The sequence below is a fragment of the Brassica napus genome, chromosome C3 (assembly GCF_020379485.1).
Source record: "Brassica napus cultivar Da-Ae chromosome C3, Da-Ae, whole genome shotgun sequence".
Lineage (NCBI taxonomy): Eukaryota > Viridiplantae > Streptophyta > Magnoliopsida > Brassicales > Brassicaceae > Brassica > Brassica napus.
The window spans coordinates 64126901-64139211 of record NC_063446.1 but is presented as its reverse complement, the minus strand read 5'-3'; the positions used below and the strand labels follow the sequence as shown (position 1 = coordinate 64139211).

Here is a 12311-nt window from a genome sequence, read left to right as displayed (position 1 = left end):
TCGGACAGGCTGGGATCAGGTCGAGCTCGCCGGGCGAGCCGACTCGCGTGGCGGCCGAACTCGCAGGCGAGCACAACCACACGACGGTTCAGCTCGCCAACCACACGACGGTTCAGCTCGCCGCGGGCCGGCGTGATGGTTGAGCTCGCCGGGTGAGTATAACCATACGTCGGTTCAGCTCGCCGGTGAGCTGACCGACGTGATGGTTGAGCTCGCCGGCTAGCTGGCCCGCATGATGGTTCAGCTCTCCGGCGAGTGGCTTTTGTGCGGGATTCGCTCGTTCGTTCACTTCGGATCTTTCTTTCAGTGAATGTTTTGCGAGAAATTCGTAAATAAGAAATAATCATAGCCGTTGATTTTGAAATAACCATTTTTGACCCCAACAGTTAGCCCCCCAGCCCGTAAGACTCGTAGACGATTTTGCGGGCGAATGATGTGAATTAGAAATCGAAATCTTTGGCTGATACACTGAAAATGAATCTTTGGTACTGACAAGTTAACAGTGGTAATTGTAATATTTGAGATTCAATCCAGAGGACCAGTTTACTCTTTACTCTTATGGGTTCAATGTTAAGCTGAGAAACAAGTGGGGTTTTGAGAATTAATTGTGACACGAGTAACAAGAATGCCTAGGTGATTCAAATTCGATCTAAGTGAAGCTGGCTTAGGGTCATTAATCGGATGTTAATTGCAGGACTGAACAACTATTCAAGTGCGATGAAATGCAGTCTAGAATTCAGATCAACCGGCTAGAACAATCCACTATCATGATCTTGTTCCCTTTACGTGTCGGTCTTGAGTCCTAAGCTCTCGTTTGGAACACGACACGATAGCAAGCCTTAGATGCGAGATCTGATTAGTTCACTTAATACCCTAATATCGGCTCTCGCTGATTAGGGATACAAAGCTCATTCAATATATATCAATTTATCTCCTAAATGGTTAGCTAGGGGATTAAATCAAAGATCAAACATTAAGTGATCAGTTCAATGCAGGCAGTAAGAACAATATGAATGAAGAACAGTTAAGATCACTTATTTGTGTTCAGTTCATGCAGCTAACACCCTACAACCCTAAGCAAGCTAAGCCTACTACTCAATCATGAAGCAGGATGACACAGACATGGTTTCTAAATAATACTGCATATAAAATAAAGTAGAAAGACAAGGGTTCAGGATGAAGCCTTCTCCCTTACAAGTTGCTTAATCCAAAGAAAAATAGTTCTAGGTCTCTTCCAAAAACTGGCGTAAGAAAAAGAAATGATAGCATGGTCTTTTTATATGGAGGCGCTGGTGGTAAAGAGATAAGAGAGAGTGGAATCTAGGGCAAACTTCCGGAATAGGAAGTTTCCTTAATGATCGGGAACAGTCAGACGCTTGTTCTCTTCGGGAACAATCTTCGGGTTGTTCTAGATGGCTGTTCCGCATCGAATCCTTCAAAACGACATCTGACTTCCTGAATATCTCTTATTTGCTCTTTCACCTGCTCCAAATCTGGAATGATATCAATTAAACACGAATTAGGACTGAGAATTAACTCAAAGCACACATATAATGGTATTAAAAACACCATATATCAATTCCCCCAGACTTAGATCCTTGTTTGTCCTCGAACAAGGCCAAGCCTCAAGACAGGGAGAAAGGTTTGAAAGAGTGGGAGCTCGCTTTTCCTGAATAACCATGCTCTTACCACACATCTCTGAACCATACAAGCTGTAGACTTAGACCGCACACCCTTACCAGAACACCCACGATCGGTGTTCGAGAATCAGCTCCATACTCTCTATCTCATGCCTGAAAAGGTTGCACTATCGAGACAAAACTCCTTAAACATCAATTAAGAACAGCGTGAGCTTCTCTTTACAGGCACTATTCTGGGTAGACGGGTTGATAAGGAACAGGCTGTTTTATGGTGGAGCTGAGAGTGTTTAGGGGCTACCGTATTTGAGTGTATGCAGGATATCACGCAAAATAGCAAGAGAAGACGGATTTATTGAAGTCCACAACCCTTACTCGTTTCTGCTTCACGGATTGGGTTGTTCTCCATTTCGGATCAATCATGCGACTGTTCTCCAGCTCTTGACTTCTTTTTATTTATTCCTCAAAAAATTGGTACCAACTCCTTGCTCACCCTTTTCCAGTGACGTGCATCTCCCGAAATTACCTTCCCCATCTCCAAAAATAAATAAAAGTATATTGTTTTTTATTTTTTTTTATTTTTTTTTTTACAAAAGTGATGGGGTTTCGAGGAAAGGTATCGGGATGAATGTTTTGCAGCCACTGGGGGTCTATCCTTTTGTTTCTGGTGGGTTGCCATTGTTCCTCTTGTTAGATCGCGCACCCTTGACTGTTCCTTTCATTGGGGATTAATCTTGTCGACCGTTCTCATTCTACTTGCTCTCTTCTCTGAATGTAAGGCATCAATGAGTAAGGGCTGTGTCAATCCTATCCTCTCCGGCCTTTTTGCACATATCTGCACATATGACATTGAAAAGCAGAGTGCATGAGGGTGAAAATAAAGGCTTAGGTACAAGGTTGGAACTAGCTAAAGATGAGCTAGCCGCTCAGGATCAGCAAGATTGGTAAAAAGAGTAAGAAGCCCTGAGCGTGGGTCTCGTTTCCCTGATCTAGTGCCCATAATAAGTAGAATTTCAGTCAAGATTAGGTTCAAGTTGGGTGGAGTTGAGTCTACCCAGTGTAACCTGATCGGATGAGGGCTTCTGGAGAATCAAATGAGATAAGTCGGAGGGTGTTCCAAGTCCAAGTGTGGGTTCTTTCATCACTGCTAAGGTCACTGGATAAGAGTGTTAGAGCACGAGGTGGTTAAAAGAATATATCACAAGGTCCTAATTCCCACAAGAGTTTTAACTGACTCGATCCTAAGCTGACTCGATAAAACATCCAAATGACACGAGGACTGACTCAAAAGCAAAGAAATAGAGTTTCAGCACACAGTGCTTCCCCCAGACTTAATCGACACCATCTCTGGTGTAAATGAAGCTGAGGTCAGCCGAAAAGCAACACAAAGTATAAAACATAAAAATAAAGAGTTCAGATGGATAGAACAATGGATAGAGAATAGTCCTTGTGGACTCAGTCGGACTCGCCGCTCTCGGCTGGATCAAAGGATCGTCTGTTGCGCGAGCGATAAACCTCCACTGTTGAAGGGCCTGTTCCCATGAGCTCCTTTCCTGGTCGGTTCGGTCTTGGAGTCCGCTCCGTTGGAGACTGTCGCTGGGTACTCCCTCCAATGCAGCCTCCAATGCGGTCTTTTTTTTTCTTGTTTTGACCTACAAAATAAATCAGAAAAGAAATAGAACAGACTATGGAAAACAATGTATATACTAACCAGTGGGTTGCCTCCCACCAAGCACTTGGTTAAAGTCATTAGCTCGACTTGGATCAGCCGATCAGGCTGATGGGGGATCGCTTAGGGGAATTTCTTCTCCCTCTGCGATAGTGGAGTCAGCAAGGTAATGCTTTACGCGCTGCCCGTTCACTACGAACTCGTCTCCTTTTCTGTCCAGTAACACAACAGCTCCGTAGGGTCGAACTTCCTTAACAGTGAAGGGTCCGGAGCATCTAGACTTCAGCTTGCCTGGGAACAACCTCAACCTTGAATTGAAAAGCAAGACCTTGTCGTTTGGTTCGAAATGTCTGGCAATGATGCGCTTGTCATGGTAGGCCTTGGTCTTCTCCTTGTAAATTTTGGAGCTTTCATAGGCGAGGTGCCTTATCTCTTCCAGCTCATGGATTTGGATCATGTGTTGCTCGGTTGCTGGCTTGATGTCGAAATTCAGTAACTTGACTACCCGTGCAGCTTTGTATTCGAGCTCGACAGGGAGGTGACATGCTTTACCATAGACCAGGTGATAGGGGGATGTTCCCAGCGGCGTTTTGTAGGCTGTTCTGTAGGCCCATAATGCATCGTCCAGCTTAAGTGACCAATCCTTTCTCGAAGTGTTGATAGTTTTCTGGAGAATGCTCTTGATCTCCCTATTCGAAACCTCAACCTGTCCACTCGTCTGCGGATGATAAGCGGTTGCCACCTTGTGCTTCACTCCATTCTTTTTCAAGAGGCCCTGAAATGCCTTGTTGATGAAGTGTGTTCCACCATCGCTAATGACGACTCGAGGCACTCCAAACCTCGGAAAGATGATGGAGCTGAACATCTTAGTCGCCACTTTTGCATCATTAGTAGGGCTTGCTATCGCTTCTACCCACTTAGATACATAGTCAACGGCGACGAGGATGTACTCGTTCTTGCAGGACGAAGGGAATGATCCCATGAAATCGATTCCCCAACAAACGAACACCTCAACCTCTAGAATGTAATTCTAAGGCATCTCATTCCTCTTGCTGATGTTCCCAAGTCGTTGGAATGCATCGCACCTGGCTATGTAGGCTTGAGCATCCCTTAAAAATTTTCTCTTGTCGTTTCCGGTGAACTTAAGAGGTTGCTTTTCAGCAGCTAGAAAATTTGCAATCTCAGCAAACCACGGGAGGTGAGGGTATTGCTTTTGGATCACGGCGACTGGATGTTCCGAGATGTGAGAAAAATAGGGTGCTTTCCCCGAAGGTTGTTCCGCGATGCTGGAGCAGTCTGATGTGGTTCGCAGAGGTTGTTCCGCTAAACACAAACCAATCGCGTTGACGTGTTCCACTGGGTGTTCTTCATCAAGAGTAGTGTCGTCCTCAATTTTCATTCTGGACAGATGGTCTGCAACCCCATTCTCGACACCTCTCTTATCCTTTATCTCAAGATCGAATTCTTGGAGGAGAAGAATCCACCTTAACAACCTCGGTTTCGCATCTTTCTTTGTGAGCAGATACTTAAGAGCAGCATGGTCTATGTGCACAATCACCTTAGATCCCACCAGGCAGGACCTGAACTTTTCGAATGCAAAAACAATAGCCATAAGTTCTTTCTCAGTCGCAGCGTATCTGCACTGAGCTTCATCCATAGTTTTGCTCGCGTAATAGATCACATGAAGTTTCTTATCCTTGCGCTGCCCAAGTACTGCTCCAACTGCAAAGTCGCTTGCATCAGTCATGATTTCGAAGGGGAGATCCCAGTCTGGCGGTTGCACAACAGGTGCGCTGACTAGAGCTCCTTTGATGGTGTGGAACGCAGCTAGACACTCACTGTCGAAATCGAACTTGATCTCCTTGCAGAGCAGTCTGGTGAGTGGTCTCGCTATCCTTGAGAAATCCTGGATAAACCGTCTGTAAAACCCAGCGTGACCCAAGAAACTCCTGATAGCTTTCACATTTGATGGTGGTTGCAAACTCATCATCACCTCGATCTTTGCCTTATCCACCTCAATACCTTTCTCGGAGATCTTGTGCCCCAGAACAATCCCATCTGTGACCATGAAGTGGCACTTCTCCCAGTTGAGCACGAGATGTTTCTCCTCACACCTTTTTAGTACCCTGCACAAATTAGACAAACAAACAGTAAAGGAGCTTCCATAGACGCTGAAATCGTCCACGAAAACCTCCACAATGTTTTCAATCAAGTCAGTAAAGATTGACATCATGCAGCGCTGAAATGTCGCTGGCGCATTGCACAAGCCGAATGGCATTCTCCTGTAAGCGTACGTTCCATAGGGGCAGGTGAACGTCGTCTTTTCCTGATCGTATGGATGGATAGGGATCTGAAAGAAACCTGAATAACCATCTAAAAAGCAGTAATATGGGTGGTTAGCCAATCTCTCAAGCATTTGATCAATAAAAAGGAGTGGAAAGTGATCATTTCTGGTTGCTGCATTTAATTTTCTGAAATCAATGCATATGCGATGTCATGTCACTATCCTAGTAGGGATCAATTCATTCTTTTCATTTGTGATAACAGTGATCCCACCTTTCTTAGGTACAACATGAACATGGCTGACCCATTTACTATCAGATATGGCATAGATTACACCTGCTTCAAGAAGTTTCATAATCTCTTTCTTAACGACATCTTTTAGATTCGGGTTTAACCTCCTCTGATGTTCGACAAAAGTCATTGATTCATCTTCTAGGTGTATTCTATGCATGCATAAATCAGGTGAAATGCCAGGTATGTCAGCTAGCGAATATCCTAATGCCTTGCGATATTTTCTAAGCCCACACAAAAGCAATGCAGTTTCCACATTATTTAGCTCAGCATTTACAATGACAGGATATGTGGAATTCGGACCTAAGAAAGCATACCTGAGCCCCTTGGGAAGGGGTTTTAGCTCAACTTTGGGAGCTTTAAACTCGCTCCAGGGATCCTCTGGTTGGTTCGGCAGAACAGGCGAGTTCGGTGTGGGGGTCACTCCAGGTGGAGTTGTTTCGTCCCTGCTGCTCTCCTCCCCCAGACTTAGACTCGCTACCATTCTTCCCATATTCCTTGCGAAGTCAAGCATCTTGGCATACCCATCTGCATCAATGTTCACTACACTCTACTCGGCTTCAGCTCGCACCAGTGCAAGCTCCAGTGGGTCTTCGGTAAGAATCTTCTCGATCATTCCCTCTTGTGGTTGGAGCGGATCAATCCCTTCATTGACCTCAAAGGTCTGCCCATCCAACATCAGCTTCTTTAGCAACTCATCCATCTCGAATTGCATAACTATGTCCCCAAGATTCAGATCAATCTTCCCCTGTCGCACATCAATGATAGCTCCAACAGTACATAAGAATGGTCTTCCCAAGATGAGAGGATCCTTAGACTCTTCTTCCAGTTCCAGAACAACGAAGTCTGCTGGAACAGAGGTATTCCCCACTTTTACTTGGAGATCCTCTAGAATACCAACCGGGGATTTGACTGATCTGTCTGCGAATAACAAGGACATCTTACTTGGTTTGAAATGCGCGTATCCTAGATGTCGAGCTACAGAATAAGGCATGAGATTCACGCTGGATCCAAGATCAACCAAGGAACATGCAAAAACTGTCTTCCCAATCTGGATAGAGAGGACAAATTTGCCGGGGTCTCCTCGCTTCTTAATCTGCCTGTTCTGAAGCACTGCGCTGCACTCCTTGGAAACCGTCATGAACTCGCTCTCCTCTGATATTTTCCCTGAGATCAATCCCTTCACAAAGCTGCGCATGGAGGGCATCATCTGGATCGCATCCATCAAGGGGAGTCAGACGGTTAGATCCTCCAGCATCTTCCTGCATTTCATTTCCTCTTTGTCCTTACGAGTGACCTTCGCTGGAACAGGGTAAGGGACCTTAGGAATGTATTCGCGAGGAGGAACAGCCTCTGGGATCGGGTGCACCACTTCAGCTGGTTGTTCTGACCCTAGCGAACCTGTTTCAACTGCTGGTTCTGTATTCCTCTCATCTGCCTGATTGGCTGGTAGTTGTTCTGACTCTTTTTGCTTCCCTTTCTCAGCCGCGGTGAACCTCCTCCTCTCTGGCTCGGAAACTTGCTTCCCGTTCCTTAGCTGAACCGCATTGCACTCCTTGGGGTTTTTGTCTGTTTTACCAGGTAGAGTACCTTGCTGCCTCTTGACACTCTCAGCAGTCTGAGCTATCTGAATGTCCATCTGTCTCATATGGCTTGCGACATTATCGTACTTGGTGCTCAAATCTCCGAACATATGGTTCATTCTGGTATTGATCTCGGTAGTGACCTGGTTCAGAGCTTTCCCTTGGAGCTGTTGTCCTTGGAGGAGTTGCTGCAACATGGTTTTATTTTCATCTTGCAGAACAGTGACAGGAGTGGAAGTAGCGACCTGAGTGTTCTTGTGGTTCTGCATCTGAGGTTGATTGCTCTGTGGTTGGCTTAGAACATAGGTTCGGAGTTGATAGTTCTTCTGATACCCCGCATACTGGCCTTTGTTGCTCTGCGCCTGATCAACTGGTTTGTCCTGCTTAGGCCAGAAAAGCTGTGGATTGTTCCTTACATTAGGGTTTGGGTGGTAATTCTTCAGCTGCCACCCTTGCCCATTTACGTAGCTCACTTCCTGCTGATCGTCTCTTGCTTGTTCAGCTTCAAACGCCTTGTCGCATGCACTCTTCTCAGGAGTTGCTTCTTCCATTATGAAAACCTGGCTCTGATTTCCCTTAAGCAGTTTGTCCACCTTCGCTGCTAAGTCATCTATGCTGTTCACACTTTTGGAGCGATCATGCTCCTTGTTCTTGTTCAATGAACTAGAAGCCATGTTCTCAATCAGCGCGAACGCACCAGGTGTGGTTTGAGTCATGAAGTCTCTGTTACTAGAGGAATCAAGGGTGTTCTGGTAGTCATAGCTCACTCCATCGTAGAACACCTTCAATATGTAATCGTCATCAAACCCATGGTGTGGGCACTCCCTCTGGTACTCTTTGTACCTTTCCCAAGCTTCATAAAAAGATTCATCAGATTTCTGCTTGAAATTGGAGATTCTATGCCGCAGAGCCGCAGTTTTTGACTTGGTGTAGAAGTGGCTCAAGAAAGCTGATCAAACCTGGTCCCATGATGTTAGAGAACCTGTTGGGAGAGATTGCAGCCAGCGAGAAGCTTTTCCTTCGAGAGAGAATGGGAACAGCGTGCATTTGACCTAATCTGGTGGTACTCCATTAGAGCGAGAGAAATTGCAGATCCTCTCGAAGGCCTCTATGTGGTCCATTGGTATGTCTGAAGTGAGGCCGCTGAACGTGCTCTTCTGTACCAGACCTATCAGTGCAGGTTTGATCTCATAATCTTGTCGAGTACAGGGTGGAGGGTTGATGGGAGAGCGGTTTGTAGCGAAGTTTCGCGGAAGGTTTCGCTCCCCAATAAGAGCGCCACGCTCCTCTCGCGCCGCGTTCTCGGCTGCTTGTTCCTGAGCAGCTTGTTGCTGATTTTGGATGGTTTGCAGCATCTGCTGCATCTGCTGTTGCTGATTCTGCATTTGTTGTTGAATGAGTGCCAATGCAGCAGTGAGGTCATCCATATTGCCGTGATCACCCATGTTGGTGTCGGTTACTCTTGGCTGTTGGCGGTTCTGTCTTTCTAATCTTGTGAGTTCATCGTTGGTCAGTTGATGTAGTGGTCCTTGTGCGTTGCTCCGAGTATGTCTACTGGTCATGCACTTGGATCATCTGTTCCAACAAAGAAGTAGAGCAAGTTAGATATCTCAGACTAGATATTAAACCGAAAAATAAAGGTAAAAGCCTAGTCCCCGGCAACGGCGCAAAACTTTATACACTAAAAAATGAATCTTTGCTACTGTCAAGTTAACAGTGGTAATTGTAATATTTGAGATTCAATCCAGAGGACCAGTTTACTCTTTACTCTTATGGGTTCAATGTTAAGCTGAGAAACAAGTGGGGTTTTGAGAATTAATTGTGACACGAGTAACAAGAATGCCTAGGTGATTCAAATTCGATCTAAGTGAAGCTGGCTTAGGGTCATTAATCGGATGTTAATTGCAGGACTGAACAACTATTCAAGTGCGATGAAATGCAGTCTAGAACTCAGATCACTCGGCTAGAATAATCCACTATTGTGATCTTGTTCCCTTTGCGTGTCGGTCTTGAGTCCTAAGCTCTCGCTTGGAACAAGACACGATAGCAAGCCTTAGATGCGAGATCTGATTAGTTCACTTAATACCCTAATATCTACTCTCGCTGATTAGGGATACAAAGCTCATTCAATATATATCAATTTATCTCCTAAACGGTTAGCTAGGGGATTAAATCAAAGATCAAACATTAAGTGATCAGTTCAATGCAGGCAGTAAGAACAATATGAATGAAGAACAGTTAAGATCACTTATTTGTGTTCAGTTCATGTGGCTAACACCCTACAACCCTAAGCAAGCTAAGCCTACTACTCAATCATGAAGCAGGATGACACAGACATGGTTTCTGAATAATACTGCATATAAAATAAAGTAGAAAGACAAGGGTTCAGGATGATCTTCTCGTGAGGATGAAGCCTTCTCCCTTACAAGTTGCTTAATCCAAAGAAAAATAGTTCTAGGTCTCTTCCAAAAACTGGCGTAAGAAAAAAAAAATGATAGCATGGCCTTTTTATATGGAGGCACTGGTGGTAAAGAGATAAGAGAGAGTGGAATCTAGGGCAAACTTCCAGAATAGGAAGTTTTCTTAATGATCGGGAACAATCAGACGCTTGTTCCCTTCGGGAACAATCTTCGGGTTGTTCTAGTTGGCTGTTCCGCATCGAATCCTTCAAAACGACATCTGACTTCTTGAATCTCTCTTCTTTGCTCTTTCACCTGCTCCAAACCTGAAATGATATCAATTAAACACGAATTAGGACTGAGAATTAACTCAAAGCACACATATAATGGTATTAAAAACACCATATATCATTGGCTAAAAATATTTATTGCAGAAATCCACGTCACCCTCATATCCTTATAAGTAGCAACTCACCACTCCTCATTCTTCACACATCTTTTTCTCTCACATTCTCTTTTCTTCAAACTACCTATCAAGAATGTCTTTCTCCCCAAGTGAAAAGAAAAGCTCTGACGTCAAGATGGGTGAGGCCAACTCGGCACTACCGACTCCGGCCATGCATGAAGCTACTCCAACCTTCGTCGCCGGGTTTCTTTCTTTCAAAGAGAGACTGTCCAGACGCAGTGCCGAGAAGGAAGGAGGTCGGATTCAGCCTGAGGTGCCAGCTATCCTTTCTTCGCCCGCAATGTCGACCTTGGCTGGAGGAAACAAATCCCCTGGTGATGCCGCGCCCCTCGCAGAATCGGCCATGGTTCCTGTTCAAGTTTCGGAGGTCTCGGCTCAACCCTCGGGCTCTTCGACCACACCAGTCCCAGCTCCTAAGGAAGAGAAGGCGACGGAGTTGATGCCTCTGCCTTTGGATAGGAAGGAGATCGTCCTAGGGCTTCCCGCGTCCAAGAGGACTGGCGCTGCAACCGAGACCGTCAAGAAGAGGAGATGTAACGCTGGCGCGGAAGGGGAGCCCTCGGGACCTTTGTCGCAACATCGTGCCAAGGTTTGTTTTGACTATTTTCAGCATAAGCCACCTTGTTCTACGATTATCCTGACCCTTATTTCATGTATAGTTTGTATCCCTAATTGACAGGATGCTCAACGACTGAGGATCAGAGATAGAGCGTTCGACAAGGGGCATGGCTGAATCACGAGAGGCATTGAAATAAGCCGAGGCCGCGTTGAAATCTACTGAAGCTGCTCGTGCTGCTGAGCTCTCTCAGCTGGAGGTTCGGGTCAGCGATCTCGAGCGGGACCTTGGAAAGTCGGCGAGCGCATTTTTCAAGCTGAAGAAAGAGAAGAAGAGCAAGGCTTCCGAAGTCCGTTTTCTCCAGCGTGAAATTCAGAACCGAGAAGAGTCGAGGACTGTTGTTTCGAGGGATGATTTTCACGCTCGCCTGACAAGGATAGCTGTTCTGTTTGATTCCCTCATGGCAGTCCGTGAGAAGGACCTGGCTCTGGCGAGCGTCGAGGGAAGCCTGAACGAGATCCACCTGCTCAAAGGCGACATGGCTCCGACTCTAGACTCCGAAGAAGCCAGGCTGTTGTCTCGCAAGGAGGAGTTGAAGGCTTCCGACGGGGACTTCGACTCGATCCTCTCTCAGCTGCAGTTCGAGTGCACCCTCACGCCGGGTTCGGGAGAGACCGAGGGGCAAGGCCCCGTGGCTGAAGAAGGTGGAGATGTTGCGAACGGGAGAGGAAATGACGAAGCGGCCGAGGGAGGCGATGGCTGTGAGGTTGAGGATGAAGGTGGTGCTCCAAGGAGTGCTTAGGGTAACGATCCTTTCGGGGATTTTTTTATTTTTTGTTTTGACCTGTTTGTGAGGCCACGGTTTGCATGTTTCGGGACTGGCCGTTGGTGGCTTTGAATCCCTGCCCTTGTTAGGGCATTTTGTATAATGCTTGGCTCAATCTATAAAACCTTTTTGGCTTATTATAAATCGAGAGAACTCTGAGTTTTTTGAAGTTAGAGGGCGAAGGAGTGAGTTGTCGTCTCGTTTCTTGCCCCGGACGATTACCGTATCCATATTCTGTTAAGCGCACAGCTTTTGCTTTGTGCGAGGACTCGTGAAAACGTATAGACTTAAGTGAAGAGACAAGTTTTGGGATCTCATATCGGGATGTCGATATTATGCATTTGAGATGTTAGGATCCAGTAAGACTGGGTTTAGGGAAAGACCTAAGTTTACTTTCGGACTAAGGCTATGCGATGATAAGTCGGCTTTCGTTTTTCATATTTGCGATTTCTACCTGATTCGTACCGATATAAAGTCCGCGAAGTGTTATCGGCTTATATGACTTGTCTTGGCATGAATCGAGCTACTTCCAAAGGCCATTTGGAGGTGCTGACCAAAATTTTGGATTTTCTTGTATAGCGCGCTATGGTATCCTTGTAGG

At 45.8% G+C, this 12311-nt stretch overlaps 1 non-coding gene across 1 annotated transcript; it reads left to right on the top strand.

Annotated features, from left to right (window-relative positions):
• The first annotated feature begins 8267 nt into the window (after positions 1 to 8267).
• Positions 8268 to 8374, top strand: LOC125584785. Its single transcript, XR_007321693.1, has one exon. It is a non-coding gene; the product is annotated as a small nucleolar RNA R71 (small nucleolar RNA).
• Positions 8375 to 12311: the final 3937 nt, after the last annotated feature.